Source organism: Sander lucioperca, chromosome 15 (assembly GCF_008315115.2).
Source record: "Sander lucioperca isolate FBNREF2018 chromosome 15, SLUC_FBN_1.2, whole genome shotgun sequence".
NCBI classification, from domain to species: Eukaryota; Metazoa; Chordata; class Actinopteri; order Perciformes; family Percidae; genus Sander; species Sander lucioperca.
In genome coordinates, this window is record NC_050187.1 from 29,291,966 (window position 1) to 29,302,451 (window position 10,486).

The following is a 10,486-nucleotide window of genomic DNA, read 5'->3' on the forward strand; positions in this document are numbered from 1 at the left end:
TATAAACATTTAATTTACTGTTCTAAAAAAACGAACATGAAGAGAGACAGAGGGAGAGAATCATAAGAGAGAATGAGCACAAATTAGCAAGAGAGAGAACTATTGGGTGTTTCTTTCATGTCATGTAATTCATTCTGAGCACCAATGTGTATGGAACTATATTCTCTCTACACAGTGACAACCGAGCGTGTAACACAGCTTTCTAATATAAAAGGGTGGACTGGTTGAGTAGTGCAGGGGTAGGAGTTAGTTATTGTTTTCTGCATAGACAATGTTAGTGAATTTAGAGTGGTGGAATATATTTCTGCCAAGCCAGTGGGCAGTTTAAAGTGCTATTGTACCAGAAAAAAAGAAAAAGAGAGATGCCAGCTTTTGTTTGAATTTGAGTCGTGATTTTTCTTATTCATTATTCTGCTACGGTTCATAATGATAATACACTAATGATGATAATGATGATGATCAACATGTCTTTGTCACTCTGTTACAAATAAATTAGATGCTTAGTTACCTTGAATATAGTCTCGCTTTGCCAGACCTTCCTCCACAGCGCTGCATAGGAGGGTCTGGCTAGTCCACACAGCATTCCAGGATGGGAGAAAAATGTGCTCTGGTTTATTGGCGTTTCTTTAAACCAATCACAATCGTCTTGGGCGGCGCTAAGCGCCGGATGGTGCCACAGTGCCACTGCAAAATAGCATCTGGAAGGAACTTGTTTTGGTGGAACATGTGTACGTTCAAAAGTTGTTTTAGTCGTGCAACAGAAAACTCAGATTGGACAGATAGTCTAGCTAGCTGTCTGGATTTACCCTGCAGAGATCTGAGGAGCAGTTAACCATAGTCCTCAGAAATCCACCGGAGTTTAGAATGCCAACACAAAGGAAGCCGAAGGTAACGGACATGGATATAGACTACGTTTGAATTTGAATGAAAGATTATCCTGCAACATACAGACTGACTTGCTTGCAAGGATTCTCTGCTCTGTTTATTGGGCCGCCTGAAGCATTTCCCTCTTAGAAAACTGCATCCTCATGCAGTTTAGAAGTAGGACCATTATTTTATTTATTTTTTATTTTTTTACAACTAATTGCACAGCTCTCTCTCCGAAACAGTATGATAAACAACAGAGCTCCTCTACATAAAGAGATTCCGTGCAGCTCTGCGTGGTGCTGCTCATTTCACAGCAGTGGCTTCGTTTCCATTATCGACTCCAGTCTGTTTTCCATTATTGACCAGAAGAAATGGTTGTTTTCTTTGTGCCACAGCTGACCTCCAAACAGTTACCTTGGATACTATCTTCTCATGAATAATGTTTAGAAACATTAATGAAAGTCTCCCGCTCACTAACTCACCACTCTAACGTTTGAAAAAACCCTGGAAACTCTGAACATGGTTACTACAAGAATCCTTCGTTTGTAAAGTTCAGTGTATAGTAGAAGTTAGTGTTGTAGTTTAGTTTCTCCCTCAACCTTGAAAATGAAAGGAAAACGCTTGTACGCATTTTAGGTTACAAAAACAGACAGCAGAGTTGTGGGTTGGGTAAAGTTGATCAAAACACAGTGAATCCCTGGAGATTTAAGCTGCGGCTGAATTGCATCTGCGTCTTTTGAGGCTGCTGCCAGTGGAGAAGCTGCTATCTCTGTATCTCTGTGGTTTTCAAGCATTGAATGGCCTTGTTCAAAAAAATCCCTCAATTATTTACTCCTCATGCGCTTCCTCGGATCAGTGGATGAAGCTCTGCTGGTTATTTCTTGGTTTTAGCTGCTGACTGAAGGTGACCAGACATTTGCAGTTAAAGTTCCCAAACTTTGCAACTCTCTGTCCACTGGGATCAGGCAAACAGCATCTTTTAACGTCTTAAAATCTTTTATTTACAGTGCTGCTCTCATTATTTTATAACAAAACTTTTGTGAAACTGTGAAACCGTGAAACTGAACGTGTCTTTGTCCCACGAGATTTCCATGTCTCACGGAGTCGAGCCTTCAGAGGAAGTCGGACAAAATCCCTAACCATCATGCAATGCACTCAGCGAGACGGCGATCAAAATCTGTGTCAATCTGGCAGAACTTAGTGGGAGAGGCAGAATGTGACACTCGTATGCAACTAAATCTCATCAAAACGATCCTGTGTATCACCTCTTTAATAAACTGAACAGTATTGTATGCATTATAGTTGCATCATATTTGAACTGAGCTTTCTGCAAGAATGTTCATGCAGTGGCCAATCAATATGTAGATATCATTTACATGACTTTCAGTTGGGTAAAACTTAGTCTCGCATTGCCAGACCTTCCTCCACAGCGCTGCGGAGGAAGGTCTGGCTAGTCTCCGGGATGGGAGAAAAACGTGCTCTGGTTCATTGGCATTTCACAATCGTCTTGCGCGGCGCTAAGCGCCGGACTCTATGACGGTGCCTTTGCAAAATAGCCTCAGGAAGGAACTTGTTGGGTTGTTTAAGTTGTGCAACAGAAAACTCAGATTGGCCAGGTAGTCTAGCTAGCTATCTGGTTTTACCCTGCAGAGATCTGAGGAGCAGTTAACCATAATCCTCAGAAATCAACCGGAGTTTAGCATGCCAACACAAAGAAAGCAGAAGGTGATGGACATCCGGCTGAAAATGAGGGACGTCTGGCAGACTTTCCGGCGACATCTGAACAATCCTGGAAATGAAACGTCGTTGATATAGACTAGGTAAAACTGGACGCAGAACCAGCTAATCATGCTGACTAATGCCATGAACAACAGTGGACTGTGACAGTTTGTGACATCAACTCAACAAAACCTCTTGACTTGATTCTAAAAGCTGTGACTTTCGCTAACTGACTGCATGACTAGCTGACAGGCTGTCTTACTACTGACAGACTCTTACATTTCCCTCCAGACAAACGACTGGCTTTGACCTCGGTGGGCAGTGGGGTAAATGAATGTGTGCCCTTTGTTGCTCTGGGAGCGTTTAGGCTGAGCTGAGCTTTTTTCACTGTGCTGCGGGGTATTGACAGGGTTGTGAAGCGTGATATTAGGTGCAGGTCTTCCCGCCGGGACGCCCCAGAGCCGATCTGGAAGCATCGCTGACCTGTCGGCAGTGACTGACAGGAGTCACTCAGCTGGAAGAAAACGTTGCTTTTGGCCACAACAGGGGGAGAGTCAGAGGGTAAATCTGCTGTCAGAACACAGATTACTGAACAACATGGGACACACCACATACACAACCATACACACAGCACTCAGTGTCCGTTTTTGCTCATAATGAAATGAGATGAGTCACCCTGCTTCAAATAACCCAAATAATCTTTAGTGAAGATTTAGTGTGACATGATAATTAAAATGCTGTTTCAAGCTTTGTTGAGTATATGATTTATCTCGTTTATCTGCTTTAGATTTAGTTTCACCTAAGCTACATTATTAAAATGAAGAATTAAAAGGTATGACTGAATTAGATTTAACTAGATCCATCTTTGATTTGAGCTGTCGTTATGCAGATAGATGAGTGTCTTCATAAAGCCAAATCAGATGCTGAGATAATGAGGAGGTTTGGTGGTAGGAAATGCCAGAAAACATAAAGTGATAAAGTGCCCTACATGCTAGAAACATTTCTGTGGGCTCCACCACATGCAGCTGGTGCCATTTTTTTTTCGACCTCTCAGACTGCCTGATTGAACTTCAACTTTACCTTAACCATTTCTGAAGGGATATTTGCAGCCAGACAAAACATAAAATGCACACACACTTGAACATACGATACATAATAACACATAATGAAATAAACAGAGCATGAATATAGAATACATCATTAAAAACCTACCACACAAGCTTGCATAAAATACTAAGTCAGTCAGTTCTTATACCTGGTAATATTGTCCACGATAAAGCAGTATTTAGGGTTGCATTCAAGTTTTGTATGTTATAGAAACTGATAATTGAATGCATTAGTTTTTCAGTTAAAAGATATGGAAAGTAAAAGTATCACCAGCCGTCTTTTACTTTCCGTATTGTTTTGTTTTGTTTAGTTTTTTGTACAAATTGATACCTAGAGTAAAATGTGCAGACAAAATGTAATCAAAGTCTGCTTGGTATATATGAGACTGATTTGCTGTTTTACAAGCACATATATTTACAATTTGGAAGTCTACCTTTGAGCCAGGGAAATCCAGACTGCCTTCAGCAGCACATAGCTTCAACACACTCGCATTCTCATACTCTTACAGTCCAGCTCAAGGGCAATAACAAACTGCTATTTCCTCTTTACTCTGCTGCCGTGTGTCAGCGTCACATTCTTGTTAACATCTTGTCGAACAGATGTGATCATGTTCCACAAACACCGGTGAAATTGGTAACAAGATTGATATCGCTCTGTCTGACCTGTATCTCTGTTAACAACATTACATTCAGTCAGTAAATCAGTCACAGTGGTGACCTCTGACCTCTGCAGTGGTTTTGTTCTCTCTGTAATCATTCGATGAATCTGACCTAATAGATTTCTTTTCCTTTCCTTCTCATTGTCTGATACAGCAGCACCATAAATATCCCACATCTCTGCCTGCCTGTTATTTCATTTCTCTGTGAATTGCTGCACCAAATTTATGAAGGGGGTGAAAATCTGTCTGCAGTTGCTCTGCAGATTTCTGCCTATCTCTGCCACCCAGCTCAGGACGCTGTGATCGGGAACAGGCAAATTTATAACAGAGACAAAGATAACCTCCCGCTCTCCAACCCAGTCACCATCCATATCCAGCCTGACGATTCTCTCTCTGTCTGCCTCAATTCTTTGTTGTCACTCTCTGTTTCTTGGTTGTTTCCTCAGTGTCCTTCTTGTCTGTCACCAGCACCTGTTTCCTCTCAGTTTGTTTCATCTCCTGCTGACAGCAGCAGCGTTAATCTCAGCAAAAGTGATATCTTCTCAAATGGAAGGTAAAACACAGCAGAGCTTTCTTTTTGTAAGGGACCGTTCGGTATTTATGGAATGGACCACCGGAGGAAAATATGGGAGGGTCATGTCTTTTTATTCTTTGTTGAGGGGAGGGTTATCCAATTTTTTTTAGTCTAGGGGGGAGGGTCACCCAGCTTTTGTATTCATGAGAACAGCAACATTTCAAAGTGGCTTGTTTGGTGCACATTTATCCATGTAGCTCCATGTAGCTCTCTCAGTCTCGGCCCCTATCGCTAGCAGATGGGTCCCTCCCTATTTAGTCAGCCAGACAATTTGAGCTGTAGCTTTAGAGACCGTGGGATTTCCCAAACTGAATAAATCCCGCTTGCACATATAAACACAAAACTGCTTTGCTAGCTCCATCGTGTTGTAACTAAGACATCTGATGAAAAAATATTTTTATTCATTAGCATGATTGCCATACTGTTTGGTTCAAAAACATCCAAAACACTGTACGAAAACACAACGGACCAAACGCAAGCTTTTATTTTGAAAAGTAAAAGCTTGCGGACTGCACCAAGCCGGGACGGCATGAGATGGGAGGTCTCCAGGCTGCAGCCATACCCGATTCAAATATCTTTTCGGTCCCGGTGATATTATATATATATATATATATATAAACGACAGCCTTTTCAAGGCATTTGAGAAGGAAGGAGTGGTAGCAAGCAAGCTCCCAAATTGACACTTGTCTGAGAAATGGAGTTTTGGATAATGTTCAGCTTTGGCAGCTTTACCTATATGCTAAACTATACAATGACTGAGGAAGCCTAGTGACGAGTCCATAGCAACCAGTGTTGAATTACCCAGTGTGCTTTGCTGAACGGTCTCAATGTTTTATTGTTTTATTTCATATGGATATTAGTTTACTAGATGAGTAACTTAGTATTTGAAGTAATGCTGTATGCTGTAAAATTAAAAAATAATGGCTATCTGTATGTCTTTGCCAAGCACAAACCCTATGGCGCAAACCAGTACAGAAGGCATCAATAAATAGTTGGGGAGGGTCATCCCTTTTTTCCTTATCATTTTGGAGGGTCACCCAAAATTTATTGCTGGTGAAGGGAGGGTCAGGTCTATTTTGACTAAGGGTCCCAAAACTCTTCCGGTGGCCCCTAAAATAAATAATGAACAGTCCCTAACCTTTTTTCTCAGGTTGTGATAATAAACTGTAACTCCCGTATAACTGTAAATGACAAGATCTGAATGTAAGATTGCCAAACTGATGCTCAGCTGTACTCTTTACATGAAGCACTAGATTAAACACCTTAAATTGCTTCCTCTCAGTCAACACATTTCAAGTTTTCTGCATGTTGATCCTCTAAAAAGCTGCACAGCTTCTTGAAGCACACTTCTTCCTCCGAGCCCAGCGTTTATAGAGCTCTGAATGTGTCCTCTGCAACCAGATCCATCTCAATCACTTGAAGATGTGCACATTTAATCACTCGGCTGTTTGAAATGCCTACTGCTGGCAGTTTATTGTGGTAAACCGGCAGAGTATGGAGGTGACGAATTAATGCAGAGCCTAACGACTATACAGGATGGTAATGGAGCTCTTTGTGCATCAGTGGCTTCAGGTTCACAGGGTTAATGGGGTATTACTCGTTTCAAACCGCGATAGCACGTAATCGGCTATAGAGTGCTGAGAGCAATGTAGAGAGGAAAAAGTGGAACACGAAGTTGGAGAAGAGAAGAGACAGGAAAAGAGAAGAAACAGGAAGAAATAATCATTCTTTGTGATGGTTGATATTGCCCTATATCAATGATGTATTAAAAGTTGTCCAAAGTTAGTGGTATAAACCACAAACAGACAGACAAGAAGTGAGAAAGAAAGTCTGACATCAATATTTGTCTTTATTATGCCTCATTTCCTCCCCTTTTCTTCTTCCTTCTGTCCATCGGTCTTTTGACCACTTTGCTATTATTGCTCATCTACTTTCCCAACATATAATACTATATATTCAGAAGCTTATCAGTTGAAACACAAGACACACACTGTTAGGTTTTGTTTGTTCCTCCTCAGTGTAATTTAAATGTAAACATTATATTTTTGCAATGTAGCAAAGTAAATACATTAGTAGTTCACTAGTCTATATCCACGACGTTCCACTTCCGAGATTGCTCTGGTGCCGCCAGAAATTCCACCGGAAGTCCCTCTTTTCGGCCGGATGTCCATTACCTTCCGCTTTCTTTGTGTTGGCATTTTAAACTCTGGTGGATTTATGAGGACTATGGTTGACTGCTCCTCAGATCTCTGCAGGGTAAATCCAGACAGCTAGCTAGACTATCTGTCCAATCTGAGTTTACTGTTGCACGACTAAAACAATATTTGAACGAACACATGTTTCACCAAAACAAGTTCCTTCCTGAGGCTATTTTGCAGAGGCCGCGGGGCTCCGTCCGGCGCTTAGCGATTGTGATTGTTTTAAAGAAATGGCAATAAACCAGAACACGTTTTTCTCCCATCCCGGAATGCTGTGTGGACTAGCCAGACCCTCCTCCACAACGCTGTGCAAGTAGATCTTGCAATGCGAGGCTAGTAGTTCACTAATAAGGGTATTCATATTTTAAAAGTTATTAAATATTAGGCATTATCAAAGCGCTACTTCATTAGGGTCAAATATAATAATATAGTGGTTATACACCTACAGTTTCCCACTGACTGCTCAGACAGCTTCAGTCCACAGACTTAGTTAATTAATAATAGTTAATAATAGTTAATGCTGTTGATCCTCTGTTGCTGTACCTGAAGGCAGTGAGATAATGATGTGTTTGTGTTGGTCAGAATACTTACAGACCTCGCCTGTAAAATATTACAGCTCATTAATGAACTTTTAACAAACTCAGACACATTTGAACAAGAGCTGCAACTACAAGATACAGCGATAAAATGTTAAGGATCTCTCTCTCACGCTCACATATTAAATCATTTATTACATACATTGCAGCTTGGTGTTATAGGTCACAGAAGTATCTCCAGCTTGATGTTACAGTCACAGACGTATCTCCATGTTGTAGAGCAGGTTCTGGGTGATCGGCTACACTTAACTGCAATAGCCGGGACCTCACAGCAGCGTTGAGACCAAGTCCTCTTTGCTCAAGTCCCAAGTTAGTCTCAAGTAATTTGGTCCAAGTCTCCAGCAAGTCTCGAGTTATTATTTTTTTAGGCAAGTCAAGTCAAGTCAAGTCACAGGTTATGTCAAGTCAAATCAAGTCGAGTCCTTAGTTTAGGCAAGTCAAGTTCCAAATCTTTTTTTTTACACCCAAGATAAAGCCCTATTACCTGTAGTATCTGGTCTTTATAAGGAGAAAAAACAAGGTATTAGTAGCCCAACTAATGAAATGATTAGCTAGTTTGTATAACTAGTACAAAATGTATGAGAATGCATTTAATCTGTATTATAATTATTGATATTCAGTGAAATGAAGAATCAAAACAACAAATGATTTCTTATTTATTTCATATTCCCTCCCAATCACTTTTAAAACAGTGAAATTCTTTGCGCCTGGGTAGCTCACCTGGTGGAGCATGCGCCCTTTGCTGCATGTCATTCCCCCTCTCTCTCCCCTTTCATGTCTTCATCTGTCCTATGAAAATAAAGGCCTAAAATGCCCCCCAAAAAAAGTGAAATACTGACAGCCAGACTACAACATTCTACAACTTGGTCAACAAAAATGGTTACTCGTGGCACAGATGCAGCCATTGTGGTGGTCTGGTCCGGCTAACGAGGCTTCATCAGGGTTATTCATGTTACGTGTTGTCATAGCAAGGAGTTTGACTGACAGCCAGTCATCCAATCATGACAATCACATACCGGGGAGCTTTTTGAGTCGTCCAATCATGATTCACAGTTTGCGCTGCTGCCGCTGCATAGCATACTTGATAGTTAGACAGAAAAGTGACAACATTAAATTATATTATTTTATATTTAATAGCTAACATTCAAACATATGAAAACACCAAGTCATCAGAGTCATCACGCCTCAAGTCAAGTCTTGAGTCATTAACTTACAAGTCCAAGTCAAGTCCCAAGTCATCACACGGTGACTCAAGTCGACTCAAGTCCAAGTCTCCAGTCCACATCTCTGCCTCACAGTGCTCTGTACCCGGCTCACAGTCACCTTTTGTCGGCTAAATTTAACGCCTGTTGTTTGATTATTTAGTCTAGTTCCAAGAAAGAAAGAAAAAAGATGTTACTGTAATTTAAACTGAAACAGTCGAGGCAGATCTTTATGTGTGAACACATCCAAACACTGCCAAACTTAATTAATTAGATTTGATTTCTGCCTGCAGGAAAGATTGGTGTAAAACTCAACAACATCCAAACCTTCAGCTACCTCTACCCTTTCATTCTTTCATTAGACTGCACTGCTCAGAATTTTTGTTCTGTGGCTTGAATTTAAACATATGGCAGCATTGTACTTCACAATGTCTGTTGTTTTTTGCCGACAGTTGCACTGAAGGTCATCATGTGGGCAATTTTTCATCTGTGCTGAAATGAATTCTAGCTGCCTGCCTCTATCTCTGTCTCTCTCTATGTCTCTTTGGAAGAAGAGGACAATTGATCAGACAACTTAACTTTTCCTTTTGTCTGCGGGGACAAGGAGGTCTGCAGAAAAGAAGTCAGAATGGAAACTTTATTTTTGTTGAAGTGAGACAGTGACACATTTTACTGCATTTTTATTGCAAGAGTTTTGAGTGGTTGGATTGTGGTTTTGGTGCTTATGATTACAACTGGTAGAGGCCATGTTTAGACTAGAAACTCTCCAGGGAAGCTTTTATAATCTGTATTTTTATGTGAATATTTATTTTGATTTCGATGTTAAAGTTATTTTCGCATTATGAAAATAGGAGAAATGCTCGGTGAAGCTGCAGATTACTTCCAATTGGAATAGTTTATCCCAGTTTGCTTTATTGCTTTTTGCACCTGGATGCATGTCCTTGTGAGTATGTGTGTGTGTGTGTGTGTGTGTGTGTGTGTGTGTGTTTGTATCTGTGTGTGTAGTCATGTCCTTTAATTAGTTTTCCTCTAGTTGGACTTTTACACTAATTACATCTCTCAACTGTTCTGCCAAAAAGCAACATGTACTTGAAACAAGAGACAAACACAAACGACTGAAATTTGGTGTTGACATTAAAGTATCAAATCATCAACAAACAGCTAAAATTGGGTCCTTCATGTCCATTTAATGATAATCAAGTAGTGACAAAGCCCGGGCAGATGAAAGGACTGCATTCAGTCCGTGCCATGCAGCGAGCAGCCTGTCTAATGTATTCCTGTCCCTTTGTAAATTTGTCATTTGTTGCATTTCAGTTTGTCGCTTGCAAACACTGATAAGGGAAATGGGAAAGGGAGGCTTGGATCTCCTCCAAGTTGTTAAAAATGATTTTCCCCTCTTGTCATCCTTCATTTTGGAAGGTCTCACACACTCTAAAAAATTGGAGCTTCATCACAGGTTCTTTAAGGGACCATAGTGGTGTTTGGATGTTTAAGACCCTTAACTACAAACAATGCATATTGCTGAGTCTTGTTCTAAAGCGTACTAAACGTTTTGGAATAATTAC